The sequence below is a fragment of the Oryza sativa genome, chromosome 11, assembly GCF_034140825.1.
Source record: "Oryza sativa Japonica Group chromosome 11, ASM3414082v1".
NCBI classification, from domain to species: Eukaryota; Viridiplantae; Streptophyta; class Magnoliopsida; order Poales; family Poaceae; genus Oryza; species Oryza sativa.
The window spans coordinates 18,267,710-18,286,943 of NC_089045.1; the positions used below are offsets into that span (position 1 = coordinate 18,267,710).

At 39.2% G+C, this 19,234-nt stretch overlaps 1 pseudogene; it reads right to left on the bottom strand.

Moving 5' to 3' along the window:
* Positions 1-3,720: 3,720 nt before the first annotated feature.
* LOC107277373 (stemod-13(17)-ene synthase-like) lies at positions 3,721-8,637 on the bottom strand (annotated as a pseudogene).
* Between the last annotated feature and the right edge of the window lie 10,597 nt (positions 8,638-19,234).

Genomic DNA, 19,234 nt, shown 5'->3' on the forward strand with positions numbered 1-19,234 from the left:
ATATATACTCAAATAAGAACATGGAAATATAACACAAATATGGGTGAAACGTGAAAACATATATATATATATATATATATATATATATATATATATATATATATATATATATATATATATATATATATATATATATATATATATATATATATATAAAAGCTTTGTTGCATAGAAATGTATGGCACTGTAAATCTTCTAATAAATACTATCGATTGTAGGTTCCATCTAAAAAATAAAAATAATAGTTCTAGTACTTCTCTAAATTTGATCTCAGGAGTGGGTATCATCAAATTCGTATGAATCCTAAAGATGAGATGAAAACAGCTTTCGAGACTCATCATGAGCACTTTCGTTTTAAGATGATGTCCATTGGTCTCACAAATGCTCCTGCCACCCTTATATGTGTAATAAATTCCATATTTGCTTCTTATTTGATAAAGTTTGTGTTAGTATAGTTCATCCTTGGAGGAACATGTCCAATACTTGAGAGTTGTTCTTCAATTACTACAGCAGCATCAAATTTATGCTAAATTGAGTAAATGTTCTTTTGCTGCCACTCAATTGCCACTCAATTAGAGTATCTGGGTCATATTATCTCTATTGATGGAGTCGCCACAAATCCTGACAAAACAAGAATTATTGCAACTAACACAACTGAATTGAGGAGATTTCTGGGTCTCACTAGCTATTACACAAAACTTGTGAAAGGGTATGGTGTCTTGGCTAAACCTCTGACCATAATGTCTTGGTCTTCTCTGGCTGCTCTGGCTTTTCAGCAACTTAAGGATGCTGTGTACAACTCGCCCTTCTAGATTTCACTAAGCCATTTGTGTTAGAAACTGATGCTTGTGCAACTGGAAGGCCACCCTATTGCATTTTACAGTAAGGCATTAGGTGTTACAAATCAGAAGTTGTCTATTTATGAGAAAGAATTTCTTGCTATTATGATAGCTGTGGATAAATGGCGCTCCTACATGCTTAATGGTCCATTTACTATCAAACTGATCATCAATCACTTTGTCACTTAAAGGATCAGGTGTTGGGCAGTGACCCACAGAGAAAAGCTACGACTAAATTCATTGGACTTCAGTATAAGTTTCAATATAAGAAAGGTGTGGATAATCTCTCTACTGATGCTTTGTCTAGGGTGGGTCACTGTTTTGCTGTTCAGGAAGTTTTTGTTGCTCAACCTCAATGGATCAGAGAAGTGCTTAATTCTTATGTAGTGGATTCTTTTGCTCCACAATTGCTGATTGAATTAGCTGTGGTTAGTCCCAATGTTAAGGGTTTTGCCTTATTTGGTGGTCTTATCAGAAAGAATGCAAAATTTTAGGTTGGCTCTAATTCTGCCTTGCAGACCACATTAATTTATGCCTTTCATGCATCACTAGTGGGAGGGCATTCTGGTGTCCAAGCCACTTACCATAGAATTCAGAAACGTTTTCCTTGTTTGGACTGAAACATGCTTTGGAAGCATTTGTGCAGCAATGTGATGTTTGTAACAACCAAAACATGAGCATTGTAAGTATCCTGTACTCCTTCCACCTCTCTCAATTCCATATAGGATTTGGCATGACATTTATATGGATTTTGTGGAAGGCCTTCCTTGTTCTCGAGGTTATAACACAATTTTTGTAGTAGTAGATCGTTTTAGTAAATATGCTCATTTTTTGCCATTGAAACATCCATTTTCTGCTTTGACTGTGCCTGAAGTGTTTTTGGCAAATGTGGCTAAGCTGTATGGTATGCCTAAGTCTATAGTTTCTGACAGAGATAGGGTTTTTACCAGTTCCTTTTAAAAAACTCTCTTCAAGAAGTTTGGCATTCCTCTCAATCTAAGCACAACATATCACCCTCAATCCGATGGCTGAACTCAGAGAGTTAATGAGTGCCTGGAAATGTATCTGTGTTGTGCTGTGGCTAATACACCAAAGAAGTGGGCTGAATGGCTTTCTCTAGCTCAATTCTAGTATAATAGAAGTTTTCATACTGCTTTACAGTGCTCCCCTCATAAAGCAGTCTATGGGTCAGATCCTTCTTATGGCTTACTACCTCCATTGGATATTAATCATTCCCTTGCTGATATCTGTGATTCTGAAGTGGCTCATATCCTGCTAAAGGAATGAAAATTCTACACAAGTCCGCTGCAGCATCATTTGGCTCGGGCTCAGAATCATATGAAGCAAATTTCTGATTCTAAGAGAACTCCACAATCCTTTCAAGTGGGTGATGAAGTTTACCTCAAACTCCAACCGTATGCTCAGCATTCTGTGGTGAATCATGCCTGTCATAAGTTGGCTATGAAATTTTTCGGTCCATTTCCAATCCTAGAGAGAATTGGATCAGTGGCATACCGTCTTCAGTTATCTGCTAATAGCCATGTTCACCCAGTCTTTCATATTTCTTAGTTAAAGCAGTCGATTCCATTTAATGTTCCTGTTTTCACTGAGTTTCCTGATCTGGCTGCTCTTGATGCAAAGGATTTATACCCTACTACTATTCTGGACAGGCGTATGGTACAAAAAGGTATTGTGTAGATCAAAGTTTGTTGGGGGTCTCTTCCATCTTCTTCTGCTACCTAGGAAGATTATGACGTACACTACGGGCTCTTTTTCCATCTGCACGGGATTGGGGACAAACCGTTTCTCCAGCGGGGGTACTGTCATATCTGGCGATATGGCATAGCTGGGAGAATAGAGCAGCGTGCTATTGCGTGAGGAAGTACATATCAAGGCGCAACGGGGTAACGCGTATTCAGGTAAAGAAAGCGTATTAGTTGTGTGAGTCTAGTGTGTGTGTGTGTGTGGCGGGGGGGGGGGGGGGGGGGGCAGAGGGAGAATGAGTGCTGGCTATATAAAGCTACAGCTGTTGTAGTGTATCTGACAAGTTGAAAATGAAAGAAAACAAATCTCTCCCGACTATCTCTCTCTCGTTTTGCTTCCTCTCGATTCTCTAGAATTCTCTCGCCTTTCCCCAAGTTCTTCCTACTCACCGGCATCGCAATTCCTCGCCGACGACTAGGTTGTAATAGTTATTGAGGGAGATAGTAACTCAACTCATGAACTGATGAACTGATAGTAACTCAACTCAAGAATTGTAAAAGTAGTCAAGTTCATGGGAGTACCCCTAATTGATTTGTATGACGGATGAAGAAGTCAAGATGATTTGTATAACAGATGAAGAAGTCAAGTTAAGAATTTTCTTTTTTTTTTTTTTTGCATGAGAAAGTTTGGATTTCTGAATGTCTGAAATGTTAAATTCTTATATCGAAGTTGTATTGTAATTCTCTAGTGGGCTAGGTCGTGCCATTTTAAGCCCATATGTGTTGGGCTTTTCCATTTTTTAGTTCTTACAGTTGTATGGTTTGTGGATGAGCTGGGTTTAAATCTGTTTTTTTTTAGCTTTAACGGACAAAACATAAATGGGCTGATAAAACAGATCCAATAAGAACAGAAGCGCCCGCAGCTCACGATGGAGGTGGTCGGGACGGCGGGAGGCAAGTCACCTCGCACGGGATGTGGAATATCCAATAGCTAAAAATTCAGCAGAAAACACAAAAACTTTCAGTAGGGTTACAGTCAGACAGGCACATAATTTATGCAGGAGTGAGATGCTACCAAGCATTTTTATTTTCTATTTTTAAAAAAACTGCATGTTATGACACACTCACTCATAACATTCCCCACCAAGATAAGGGAAATGTATGTGTTAACTAGCAGTTTATAGAGGGTCCAGAATCACTGCATTGGCAACGCTGAGCATCTCCTTAGGCGAGTAACCATCGCCGTCCCGGTAGAAGGCACTTGCCACATTACTCGTCTGCCAGAACATCTCCCTGCACGACCGGGGAACAACCCCGGCGCCGTCTCCGAACACCAGCCTCTGCAGCTCCCCCCTCAACGCCCGGATGGCCCTCCCGATCTCCACCTTGGCCGCCTCCACGGACGCCGGCGACGCCGCCGCCGAGGGCAAGAGCACGCGACGTGACGCTGACCTCCCTCTGGTACGTCATGACGTCGTTGAGGAGGCGGCTGATGAGGATCGTGTGTGCCTCCACAGCTGGCCGTACTCCTCGCCGCCGACGACCTCCTCCGGCAGCCTCGAGCCCAGCAGGTACGCCGCCGATTGGAAGATGGCGCCCACCAGGGAGTGGCTGGCGGCCGACATGTACTCCTCCATCGTTGCCGGGATGTGCTTGCTGCTCGCCCACTCTGCCTCTGTCATCATGGCCCTCACCATCAGCCGCCACTGCACCAAACATTGTGACAAGTTCTAAAATTAGGAGGTTTTAAATTCATTTACCCCTGAAGTTATTCTTAGCCATCAACTGCTCTTTGTATTCTATGGAGCTAATTCTTTTATACTACTCTCTCCGTTTGTTTGATTTTTTTTTCTAGTCAAACTTCTTTAAGTTTAACCAAGTTTATATAAAAATATAATAGTATTTTCAACATAAAACAAATATATCATCAAAATATATTCAGTGGCAGATTTAATGAAACTAAATTGATATTTTATATGTTGCTAAATTTTTCAATGATAGTACTACACATTGTGATATGAATAGTAGAATTTTTCAAAGGGATATAATATTGGAATGGGAATATATGACAGTATCATATAGTATCATGTTGAAATAGATCAATGAGTAAAAGCTAGCTACCATAGAAAGGCATGGAACAAAATGTTTTAAGTTCAAAATTTACTGCCATGTGGAACTAAGGTACTATAAAATCTAGCACTTCGACAGAAGGTTAGCTTGAACTGGAAGTTGAATTAGCTCGTTTTGTTTTCTTACATGCTCGGCAATATGATCCATGACAATGCGATTCTGTACCAGTGCGGCCTTTGCACAAATACGACTATTCGTCTGGTATAGAGCATTGAACAGAATCTCAACGTTCTTCGAGCAGAACCCAATCTCACTGTGGTCGTTCCATCTGCAGCACGAGTAATAACGGCATGCACAAACAAACCATCACAAAAGTAATACTCCCTCCTTCCAAATTAATCATCATATTTGTTTATACACCAAGACGAAGGATAATTTAAATCACATCGATCAAGACACAATGCACATATTCTCCCATGTTGCATTAATTGTATTTTGAAGAAATCTGTTTCCATACGGTTATATGATGATCAATTTGAGAAATTTTTAATTTCATTATATGATGATCAATCTGGGAAGGAGGGAGTATAGTAGAACAGTAGAAAACTTAAGTAGAAAGAGACGTGGTTCAGCTGAGCTTTATTACTTCTCGATTAGGGCGACAAAGTTTCTCATCTCCTCCATGGACCCTCCGTCATCAAAAAAGGTCATCCACCGCTGTCACCAGCACGGTGTTCTGGCTCCATGCGATGCGGGCATCGGAATTCAGAACGGAACAGAGGAGAAACGGCAGTCAAAAGCGCCTGCAGTGGCATTATCCTTGCGAATTTCAGCTCCTCCAGCCTAAATTCTGCTACCCAGCTGAAACACAGACGTTCAAATTAAATATTAATACTGACGAAATGTTAAAATTACACCTAGCTAGGGATGGATATGAGTGGTGGTGGTCAGGCATATAGCTAGAACTCTGCACCTCTTGAGATAGTGGAGTTCTTGTTGGTAAATTGACTGCGTTGAACGTAGGGATGAAAACGGTCAGAAAGGATCGAAAAACAGCCTCAACCATTTCCGTAACCATATTTTTCTCGGAAATCAAATCGGAAACGGTAAAGTTGAAAACAAAAACGATATCGGATATATCGAAAAACCGAAAACGGAACAATACAGACGGAAACATGTCAGTACAGATCGGAAACCGGTAACAAATACGGAAACATTAAACTATAAAAACATATATTTAACTTTACATAAGTATATTATATATATACATAAATTCAAGCTTATACTATATAAATTATAAATTAACTTCATTTTAGCCATGTACAAAAGTTAGAGATTTTATTGAAGAGTCATTCAATCTGTAAGCTGTGGGTCAAGTATAGACATGCCCTATAAATATCGACATATTTAGAATACGGTAATTACCATATTATAAGAAACAGTAATTCCCGCAAGAATACGGTAAATACGATCGGTATAACAGCAAAACCATTTCCGTTTTCATTTCCATATTTTTTACCATTTCCATTTCTATTTCGGTCGATTACCATTTCCATATGGCTCGGCCGGTAGAAAGTCGAAAAGGAACACCGGTCGGCCGGTAATTACCGTTGAACGGAATTCCTGAATAGCCAAAGCAACAATCTCTTCGTGCGCCTGGGGGACGCTGTTCCATTGTATGATATGTTTAGATTTCAGGCTGATACTAGCTAGTAAAGCAAGAATCAGTACACTTGAAGTTAATACCAGTATCCAGATTTCAGACGCTGGAAGACATTTGTCTTGAATCGTTCGATGTTCCTCCTGTGCTCGTGTGGTTCCAGCGTTGCATACAATGGGAATTTAAGGGCATGCGTAACCTGAAAAATACTAAAAAATCTGTTCTGAAAAAGAATTGGCTCGTTTAACTGTGATTTTATACTGTACTTGATTACCTCTGTCAGTAAAGATTTTGATATGTTTTTGGAGGAGAGTTGTTGCTTGAGTAATTTAGTTGACCAGGAACCAATATTTTCTAGTATCAAATCATCTTCTGAGAAGCGAACTTGTGAACTTTTGTACAACTCCAGCAAAGGCTCAATATCATTGAGATATGCATGAATCGAATTATCGAAGCTGGATTGTTCAGCAAATTGTGCCATCCCATCTGTTCAACAGTTCTAAGCCGGTGATTAAAATTTCCAAAAATCAAACTTTTAGTCAGAAACCCAAAAAGAAGAAAAGATGTCTACATTTCAGTACAAGCACCTGAGGTGACGTTATAGCCGTGCATACGAAGTAGGCGAAATGCCTTTGCACACAGACCTATATCCAACATGATCTCCTCCTCATTTTGCATCCAGCACCTTCAAGCAGAACACGGTCCTCAAGCAAAAGGAATAGGAATAAAGATACAGCAAATTCCTAACTCAGAGTTCCTTCTCACTTATTTGTTGTTGGGACTACATAAAAAACTGTCGCAAGTTTTTTGGTTATAAAGCTTTTAAATATAACTATAGTGTAACTGGATTGTAAGTACAATATAACTCATATGTAACTACATTCTAACTCATTTATAACTTACATCTAACTGGAATAAAACTATCACAAAAATTATATGGCGCAGTTGTAGCATAGATGCTCAACGAACTCAAGGGCATGAGGTCAAATCGCAGCAGCTGCACTTGCCAATTTATTTTTTACTCATACTTGCTAGCACGAATCTTAGAGCAAATCTAATCATATAACATATAAAATCTTTCCATATAAAATCATATAAAATTATATTAATAGATTTTCCATATAACATATTAAATCTTTCATACAGTTATACAATTTATAAACAGATGAAAAAAGTAATGATGACCCATGCATTGGAGACAATTAATGTCGGTGTTCAAAATGCTAAGTAAAAAAGGAATACACATGCAATAACTTAGTTGTAGCATTAATAGAAAAGAAAAGTAATATAATGCAGATTTTTGTCCTCGAGCTTTTCCATGCACTAACATTTCCAATTCGACCTCCCGAAGGTAAAAAATACCACCGATATTTGTTTTGATAACAGGGATTTCCAAGCTCATTCGAGTGGCAAGGCTAAGCATACTAGAAAAAGTAATGTTATAATCCACAGGAGCGACACTTTCCCCATCCATGGCAACCAAGAAATTTCTTCCAATAAAATTAAGCCCTGCCAGTTGAATCCATGGCGCCGTTAAGTATATTCTGGCTCAAACTCAAACGTGAAGAGATAGATAGTATATATTATTATACCTCTCCTGATGTGATCTGGACCAACATTCCATGTGTTGAGTGCAAGAACACATGCCAACGTAGACAAGAGAGCATCTTAGTTCACTGCCCCTGGCTGGCCCCAAGATCCGTCCTCCTGTTGGTTTTGAAGTATCCACTCAACACACTGTGGGAAGCATGGAGACTGAGGAGAACCGTGCACTGGCACCATGGCCACCCATGCTGTGTCGTATGAAGATGGTGATAACTTAACTCCCTGCAACTGCTTCCTCACTATCGCCCGCAATTCATCTATGTGCTGCGTTCACCAGAATAATGAACTCAACCATGGATAGATGTATATGTACATAACCATGTGTGCCACATTATAATATGTTGGTAGTACCTGCATGGTTCCTGCATTTCCCCCTACTTCCAGGTTATTCCTCACACCAACTGCTGTTGCTGGCCGGAAAAGTGATTAAAGGACAGAAAGAGTGAGATCTTCTGCCTTCAAATATACCATGCCTTTGTCACTGACAGGTGGGCCCGTGGTTCATCGACCGCACATGTCAATGACAAAGGCACATACCTTTGAAGGTAGAGGAGCCTAATCTATGAAACACATGAGATATGCACCACAAAGGGACGTGAAAGACAACATATTTATCTTTTTAGCCTAACACAACATCAGCTATATATGTACCTCCAGTGACAGCAGAAAGAGGCATTGTGGTACATCTCTTTGGTTGCATCCCAAGGGGTGAAACTCCCGGGAATTGTCCGCCGGAGCAGGAGGTACTCAGTAGCATCATTCGCTTGTCGTGTACCACTCAACGTGATACAGCTCGAAACAGACCGTGAGGGGAAACTATTTTGATCCCTTGAAAGGAAGAGAAAATCGAGTCATATACCAGAAAAATAATGTAAATAGTTTTGTAAAAATTGGCAATTAATGTTGATATAATATGGATGAACTACTGTACAAAATTATTTGAAAAGGGCTGTTTCGGTGGAATTTCAGGATGAAGATCACTTTCGCGACTGCACATTCTTAAAGGAAAACAGGAGGAAGCATATGAAGATTTGATCAAATTCATGGTTCACGTAACAACGGTAACTTCAAATGTACAATCCTTTGATGTATGAAAATTAAATAAAGAACAAGTTCAGTGATGGACAGTTGGATTTTAAATATCCATTCTGTATGTTCAAATGTTATCTTGAATTCTGGGATTAACCTGTAGAGATTCAAGTCACGTGGTCTAAACCATATCATCGATATCTTTCTAGCCGGGGTGTTAGTTTTATTCAACACGGTATATTTATTAATTTGGTAATTATAGGTAAACAATTAAATCTTTTCCATCAGACGAAAGATGTAGATAATTTTCTGTAGATATTTTAGACATATTTCTTCGCTATATTTAGTTAAGAGATTTGCTTCGGTCTAACAAAAAGTATCTTGAGGTACCAGTATCTCACGGTACCAAATCGTTTTCGATCGTTGGATCTAGCTGGGCAGGATAACATTGATAGATCCAATGATCAGAAACAATTTGTTATCTTTAGGTACTGGTACCTCGAGTTACTTTTTATTGGACTGGAGCAAATCTCTTTAGTAAAATATCCTAAAGAACCAAAACAATAACATGCTATTAGAATGTCATAAGAATTTTGAGTAATTGGCAACAATGTTTATATTTCTAGCCATACAGTTGCTAAGAATCATATTTTGATGCTATTTTGTTATTTAGGTTGGAGGACTCTGGTGCTATTGGTATGATGTGGAGTTATCATCGAGGTTAAGACTAGTTTACTCTATGTATTAATTTAACTTTAAGTATATCATTATTCATCCGATCCATGTGCCTTGATTCTAATTTCATATTGTTGTTGGCCGTTCATTCATGTTAAAAATTTTGTTTTGAGTTGATAATGTTATTTCGATATCAATGTTGATGATTGTTGCTTTGGTTGAATAATTAAAGTTCCATGCTAGTCATGGATGTACAAATCCGTTATTCTGCTTAAATTAATAATTCATTTTCCTAGAGAATCATGGATCTTTATTCATGTTTTTGTGAGAAGAACTTTCTCTACTTGGATTTACAGGAAAATGCTATCGATAGATACACGATTGTGTGGGATGAAAACTACTGCTTATATCCATGATTGTCTGGAACTAAAACAACTGTTCATTGAACTCATGTGTTTTGTTTCAATGAAAAGAGATATTTCCCATTGTTTGGAAGAGAAGAAAGTTATATCTTGTTTCCAAAGAATGTTTTTCTCCAATTATCATTGTCTTTCAAAGAAAAAAATAATTTGTTTTAGTTACAATGTGCATATATTTCTAATTATATATTATTGCTGCTGAGTATTTATATATTTCACCACTGCCTTTTATTTGGTTTTTACGTACTAAGTGTCATTGGCATCCATGTGCCAAAAGTACCAGCCCTTTACGGTTGCACATTGACACACCCCTTAATTAATTATATAGAAAATCCCCTATCTACCTATAAAATTTTACGCAATCCCTTCTATGCCCTCGAGTTTTGCAGTTTCCCTTATGTACCCCTAAAGTTTAGTTTGGATCCTTTCCATACCCTATTTATCAGTTGACCATTAATTTTTATTTTACTATTTGGTATGAAAAATATATATATATATATATTGTGGAGTATATTGTTGGAGATTATAAATTTGATGTATGATACTATTATATTATGATTTTTTATGCAAGACATTATTTATGACAGATTATTATTTACAGATAGGACATAAAAATAATATTTATTTATTAATAATTAATATGATACTTACCAAAAAATTAAAAATAAATATTATTCTTTATGTCATATCTAAAAATAAAATTTATCATTAATAATATCTCGCACAACAAATTCATAAATATAAAAGTTTTATAAAAAATTCTATACGCCTATAATATACTCCCATAAATATGTATGTTTCCTCATACCAAAAAAAAAGACTATTTGATATGAATTTAACGATCAACTCATAGTCAACTAACGAATAAGGTATGGAAGGGATTCAAACTAGAAATTAGCGGGTAAATAGGAGAATGATCAAAACACGAGGGCATAGAAGGGATTGGGCAAAATTTTAGAGGTATGTAGGGGAGGGTGTCTAAATCATATTATTTAGTTTCATAATCGTATTGTGGCAAATTATTGTTTGTAGATGGTTGCGGTCGTTTTAGAACTACCATGATAATTTGTGTGGTTTCTTGGAATTCATTGTGATGTTCTATTCATGGACGAGAATATATTGTTTTCTCACAAAGCCTAACGTGTATTTACAAGAATATTGAGAAAACTCTAACAAAATTATAAATGTTATAGCTGGTGGTACAGTGTGCATGGTGCGAGCACTCGTAGTATCCATTTGGGGCGTTACATCGACATGTCACTTTAGTTATATAAATAGAATAACATAGTGATAAGCTTGATCATCAACTTGAAAAGTTATTACATACATGATAGGAACATAACATCATTTCAAAAATAATAAAGATTCACAGGAATAATGAAACAAAGATAAGAAATTAACTAGAGCAACCAAACCATTAAACACATAGCAAACAAGTTCGTCATACACATGTCTTCACAATGAGGACATGAGGACAACCAGGCACCACGCTTGTGGCAACGAAATAATCCAAACCTAAATAGCAAGATCTAATTTTAAACAACCGCATTGCTATCTACTAAATTCTCGATATAAATTCTAAAAAATGAATGCTAGGAATTTTGCCAACAACAAGCTATAACCGTACTTTGGTTGCGTGTTGTTCTAGCCATAATGTTTTGACTGGTAAATCAACGGATATTGTCTCTCCATCCCAAAAAAAAAGGCAACCTAGTACTAGAATGTGACACATCCTAATACAATAAATCTGGACATAGAGCATGTTCAGATTCGTTGTACTTGGATGTGTCATGTCGTATTAGAGTTTGAGTTTTTTCTTTTTGACAGGGGGAGTACGTTCCAGTCAAAAAACATTGAGTACGTCTAAAGCATCTAGGGGAGATTGTCTACAACTTTGCTGCAACATTTTTTTATCCAGTCAGCACCATTGTTTCGGTGATACCACTTGTTTGAATCAAACGAAACTAAAACCAATGGGCAGATACTAAGAAGACCAGCAAAACCATGCAACTTGATTATCTATACTAATAACACCCCAGCCAACTGTACAACGATCGAATTCCAACCTCCCGCTACATAAATTTGAGTTCTACTTTTCAGGAGTGCTACTTTATAAAAATTGGTTGTAGCTCGTTTGGAGCAATGGTCGGGATGTTATATTCCATTATTTAAAAGAACTTAAATTTGAGTTCTATCTGGAAAGCGGGCTAAGTCCATATTTTTTCCTCAATTATTTTTTCCCTAAAATAACGTAAATAATAGCTTGTATTCTACCCCACCCCTCAATTATTAAAACTACGTTGTAAACCAGAGTAGTTTAAACCTCTGCGCACTTAATTTTCAATCCAGAGTAGTAAAATAATTAAAATAAGAGAAAAGGGGTAAGTCAGTGCCAGATTCCTTTATTCCTACACCTAAGCAGGAAATATTAGTTCAAGCACCACACCACACTACCTCCCTCTGATTTTCACAATATCTCATTCCTTCTCTCCATAGTTTTCTGTTTTCTCAATATTTACAATATATATTTTTTTCATTTTTATTTACACCCAAATTTAGCACTTATGAACGAAATAGGTTAAATTTGCCAAAGTTTGGAAAGTGCCAGGTTTCCTTCACAGAGCCAGTCAGACCGCAAGTATGTGGGCGGTCTGACCGGCTTGTAGGGCCAGTCTGACCTCTAGTATGTGGCCGGTCAGACCGTCAGAGTCCGAGCCCGAGTCTGTTTACGTCGGGGCTCAGGATTCCTTACTCGGGAGGCTATGTTTCGGGTTTCCATTGGTTTCTATCCTGAGTTAAACGTGGAGGAGGGCCTGTAGAGGACAAGACCAACCCCTATTTAAGGGACAAGGCCGGTTCAATTGTAATCACCGAACACACAATCTACTTGAATAGCCTTTTCTTTTATGTTTACTTTTCAGCCATGTTTTCTACTTTACCCTAGTTTTATTTCATCTTTGTCGATTTGCGCCATAAATCGTCTACCGCCGCTGCGAAAGTGCGACACCTCTTTGTAGGTTTGTCCTAAAAAACCTTCCGTTTTGCCCACGAGACGGGTAATTATCCTCATATCGATTTAAATCGGCCTAGAGGCTGATCTTGATCTCTAAATCGGCTCAGCTAGCCGGTTTAGTTGTTTTCTACAAAATCCATCTTGATTTGGCCTGTTGGCTATATTAAAGTGGTTGGTGACACCATATCACCGCAAGGCAATTAGTGTAACACCCTGAAAATTCGACCAACGAAAACGAAACCCGAAAACACAAACGTTCAAAAACTTTTTAATAAAATTGCATCACGCCAGATTTATTTGCCCTCTTATTTGGATCTTTTGTGCAGAGTTTATTTAATCATGTTATAAGGATGAATTAATTAGGAATAAACCCAAAAAAGTTTTAGCCAAATAAATAATTGGAATACATATTAGAAAAGGTTTAGGAATAAATAAAATAATTGTACGAACGCCCTAGAAGTTTTTAAATTAATTCTAGGATGGGAAGGATCTAGAGTTAATAGAAAAATTACAAAAATATACTCCCTCCATTTCAAAATGTTTGACACCGTTGACTTTTTAGTACATGTTTGACCATTCGGCTTATTCAAAAAATTTAAGCAATTATTTATTTTTTTTCATATCATTTGATTTATTGTTAAATATACTTTCATGTACACATATAGTTTTACATATTTCACAATTTTTTTTGAATAAGATGAACGGTCAAACATGTGATAAAAAGTCAACGGTGTCAAACATTTTGAAACGGAGGGAGTATATAGATAAAATAATGGGTGGTATTAATCTTGGATAAATTTTCATGTTGATTTAGCACACAAATATGGTGAATGTTTATTGGAGTAAAATTAGGAATTATGGGATGAGATTTATATAGGACTAAAAGAGGACTAAATAGGAAAAGACACTATTCATTATGGCATAGGTGCTTGATGTGGTTCCCTAGCCCTCTCCCTGCCACACGCTGTGCACGCGTCGCCGTCGCAACGCCGCTCGCCCTGCCGCGCCCTCGCGCCCCGAGCCACCGCGCACCGTCCTATCGCCGTCGCCGTCGCTCTGAGCTGTGCCGCGCGTCGTCGCTCTGAGCTGTGCCGCACGTCGTCACCGTCATCATCATCACCGCGCCGTCGCCATCGTCGTCCCGTCGCGGCCCTCCGCTGACCGTGCCACTGACGAGCCATCGTTGTCGCCGCCCATCGCCGTCGTTTCGAGCCCCGCGCCTGCGCCTGTCGCGCTCGCTGCCTCGCGCCCTGCGCCTGACGCCGAACCACCTCGCGCCCCATACGCGCATCACCGTCGCCTAGAGTCCCGCTCCGCTGCCACTGCACGTCATCCCTTCGCGCCGCACCGTGCTGTCGCCCTCGTCGCACCGTTGTCGCCGTCGCGTCGCCAACGCCGCGCGCCATGCGCCATCGCCCTCGCCGTCGCGTCACCAATCAAGCCGGCCACTTCCCTGCCCTTCCCCTATAAATACCCCCTCTTCTCCACCCATTTGCCCACACCACTTTCCCCCTCCTTTTTCCCCATCTTCCCCACCGCTGCCGCCACGCCGCCGCCCTTGCTGCCATCCCGCATCGCCTGCGCCGTGCCACCACCGCCGGTGCACCGCTGCCTTGCTCCGCCGTGCCAACGCCACTGCCGGTAAGCTCCCCATGCCGCCGCCCCTAGTCGGTCTCGGTAGGCAGAGAGAAGAAGAGAGGGAGGAAGCAGACAGAGAGAAAAGAAGGAGAAGGAGAGAAAGAAAATAGAAAAAGAGAGGGAGAATAGAGAAAATAGAGAGATTGGGGAAAATTAGGAAATAAAAATAGTTGGGGGATTAATCGTAGATTATTTTTGGAAAATTCCTAGGGAATAGTAGTAATGCGGTAGTATTGTGGACTAATTGTTAGGAACTTAATCCTATAGCAGATTAATTAGGTGAATCGCGTTAGTAAATGCTTTAAATCGGTGAAGGAAAGTAAGTTAGGTGGTTAAAATAGTATATGTCGATCAATAAATAATTTTGGTCGATATAGAAAACCGACTTTCGCGCTCGCTTTCTATTTGGATTTATTTGGATTTTATTTGAATTCTAATCGAATTCAAATCAATTCTCCGCACGTACTTTTAGACCCCGAGGGAGTTGCGGATCCGAGCGAGGAACAAGACCCACAAGACTTCGAGCAAGGCAAGTCATCACTATTCTATGAGCATGTTGATCCCAAGTTGCAAAATTAATTTGTTTACAAATAAAGTTACATGCAAGATGAATATCCTAGTTGTTATTATGCCATGCCTTGATTATTGTTTACCCCTTATTTATTCCCTTGTAACCATGTTTACGTATGAGTCCCTAGTCAATTATGATAAATGTTTACAAATAAAGTTACATGCAAGATGAATATCCTAGTTGTTATTATGCCATGCCTTGATTATTGTTTACCCCTTATTCCCTTGTAACCATGTTTACGTATGAGTCCCCTAGTCAATTATGATAAATGCTTAGAAATGCTACTCTAGAATCATGCATACACATATTTATCAAAATGCTTTATGCTTGGGCAATTATCTTAGGGAAGGTAATGGAGATGTGACATGTGGAGGCAGGAGCACCACATTGCCATGATATTAATGACATGATTTGTGAAAGGTAAAGAATAGAACTAAACAACTGTTTTCGACTGGAGCGGGTGAAGGAATTGGGTGGTATCTGAAAAGGCTAATTCCATCCCTCGTCAGTTAAGGACCGAGCCATGAAGTTAAGCATGAAACGACCCCCGTACAACCGTATTTCTCGAATGGGTATAGACCTAGCGGAGTAAATAGCCGAGCAGAGGCAATATTCATGCATAGTGGTTTCTCATTTAGTGAGGCAGGTGCGCTACAGTGGGGCAACCATTGAGGTAGGGCCGCGAGGCGAGCTCCTACATCGGTGTCGCCATTGGTAGGACTGCCATGAGTGTGTGAGAGAGAACTTAACTTTAAACCATTACTTAATGTGTGTGTGAGACTTCCCTTGTCGGGAGCGCCAGAACTCCTTTCACTGCTAGAAACTTATGACGCCCAGAGTTCATGAGGATGTAAGTTTATGGAGCGGATACTGCCAATGCGAGGTTATTGAAAGGCCTTGCTGTGACACATCTCATGTGTTGGGACAAGGCTCATGTGTTGGGCAGTTGCGGAGTACAGGTAAAGTGTACATCCACTACAGTGTGAGTAAACCAAATCTATTCAAATAGCCGTGCTCGCGGTTTTTGAGCACCGGGACATGTATTACACTTGACTAGACTATAAACTCTTACTCTATGTGGGATGGGATATTGCATGATGATTTTTATGCTGATGGAGCTACTTCCTTAGAGGAGGGAAGGTGGACGTCCTTAGAAAACCACAACGACCCAATGACGGGAAGCTATCCTTGGGATCACAATGGATGGTGGACAGAACCGTCGTTGTTTAATGGGAGCACTGGTATTAAAACTTGATCAGTCTATGCAAGGTCTTGGAGTTGTGAAAATAATTGCAAAACTAGCTTTATGCAAAAGAACTCATGCCTTGCGTTGGAAAAACCTTGTCATATGTATTGTTGCTGTGGTGACTTGCTGAGTACGGTTGGTACTCACCCTTACGATTTACAAACTCAATCAGAAGCCGAAAATAATGTCGCGGAGGATCCCTATGCCTACTACGAGAAAGACGCTGAAGACGAGGGTGCCCAGTAGGTCTAGTTACGGTCGTGGCGGTGGTGGAAGAGGGGAAGGGCCATGGCGGTGGTGGCAGAGGGGAAGGGCCATGGCGGTGGCAACCCGAGGGGACGCCTGTCCCGATGGCAACTACGGCGGAGGTCGTGGGGACAATGGGTTCTCCCAGCGTGTTGAGATTCTTTCTTCCAAGAGCTGTGATTGATCAAATTATATCTGCTGCCATTCTTTTTTTTTTTTGCAATCCGACTTTTTTTTTCTGAGTAACTCCTAGCAGTTCACTCTTTTCTGCAGTGCTGACTTCTGTTGGACAATAATCCGACAGCAGTGATTATTTTTTGGGTTAATTTTGTCTTAACTGCTTTGATTTCTTTCGTTTTGTTTTCAGATAATCGAATGTAAGAAAACAAACTGCATTTCTGCCATTTCAAAAAGCTTAAGAGAAGGTTCAGAACTTTTTGAGAGGAGGCTCAAAACATTTTCAAACGCTTGACTGATTATATAAAGTTGGATGCTATAAGCCCTTAACTAGTAGTTCAGATTCATAGTTGGAATTTAATTTTGTTTAGGGTAGAGAATTTTTGGAGTAAAAAAAATTAAATCCTTATTATGAATCTAGACAACACTACGGTTCATATTAGTGGATCGAGTGTGTACTCCACTAACCTACCCCTCTTTATCCAGTTACAGTCAACACGCGAAACAATAGAAGGAAGGCACACAGCAGCAGGATGGTACTAGCCATTAGCACAGCCGTATAACACCACAACATCCACCTCCAAATCGGCGGACACAAACAAAACATAGCACCACACTTATGCTTTTCATCGTCGCTTAGTGTATAAAATGATTAATGAAAAGGTGCTATGGCTGTAGTGAATTAGATTTTATAAGCTGCCCCCATGCCTAAATAAATTGTTTCCCCAAATGAATGCAGGCCCTAATGTGTCTAACCGAAATCAGAACACGTAGACGGGCCAAACCAGATTATGAATAGTTGACTAGGGTATTACATAGTAGTACCTTTTCGAAAAAAAAATCCAATCCTCACTATAAACTTAGAATATACATTCTTAGATTCGTAAGTAAGATTTAATTTTTACACAGTAGTAGCTCTAAATATTGGTCAAAAAAAAATCTCAATGTTGTTTTTTCTTCCTTCTGCCTAGCCTTTTTACCGACCAGAAACATCAACTCAACAGCAAAGCAGCTCTGCAGATGCTGAGACGGCTGCCGTGTCAGCCATGGCGCGAAGGCGACGAGAGCTTGGGCTACTGCTAGATGGCTATATGTCTTCTCTGTGTTTTCCTCTGCTTTTGCTAGTGGCAAACGTTTCCGATTCCTACCACTTCATTCGAACTTTCATGGTAGCAAACAAATAGTCCATTTCAGTTTTCACCCACAACTCATCTATCATCACCGATTATCCAGGAAAGCTGGTTTAATCAGAACTGCAGGGATGGAGCTAGATCAGAATAGAAGAATTTCCGCCCGTTTGCTTTTCTCTAGTTTGGTTCAAATTTAGCTTTGATACGGGTGTCTAAATTTGGACTGACGAGGTATATATATATGATAAAAATAAATAAACTACAGCTTAAAAAAAATTTCTAAGCTAGATTCTCCTAGATATATGTAGCTCGGCTCCTATGGAAGTTGATTGTTTTAATCCAATTATTTGTGACTAGAATAGTTATATCGAGTACTACATCCGTCCCAAAATAAGTGCAGCCATAGATATACGTGCTCAGCGTTTTGGCCATCCGTCTTATTTGAAAAATTTGTGAAAAATATTAAAAAAATTAGTCACACATAAAGTACTATTCATGTTTTATCGTCTAATAACAATAAAAATACTAATCATAATCTTTTTTCAAATAAGACGAACGGTCAAACGTTAGACATGAACAATGCTAAAACTGCACTTATTTTGGGACGGAGGGAGTACGTGAGAGGCAGCAAAAGCAAGCCACACATATTTGGGTTATTTTGCGTTTGGACAAATTAACTTGGATCAACAATTGCCCTATCGGAATATTTTTTGTGTGATACATAATTACAATCGTAATAAACTTTATTTTGTGTTATAAAAAACTATATTCTTATCAAGTAATCTTTAGAAAAGCCTTTGTCATAACGAGACAATAAACAGCGAAATGGAGGGAGTACTTGCCCTTAAGTAGAGGGAGAGGGGTGGACGTACCAGATGATGAGAGGCAGGAAAACCAAAACCTGACAAAGGAAAGTTTCAAGCGATGCATAAAACCATGCTTCACAGGTGATTGCCTCCCTACGTCCGTGCCGGCACAAAATACATCAGTGTCCTCCCATTCATATAGGGCTTCGTGGTACCTGCTTTCAGACCATTTGCTTATAATAAATACACCACCTGTTTTTTTTTAACAGCACGCTGTTACATTTTTAAACATACGTTTTTCGTCATATTCACGTTTGAACATACGTTTCATGATTCGTCCTATTCAGAAAGTTTATATAAATTGAAAAGCTAACGTCATCTGGTATTTTCATGTATGATATATAAAT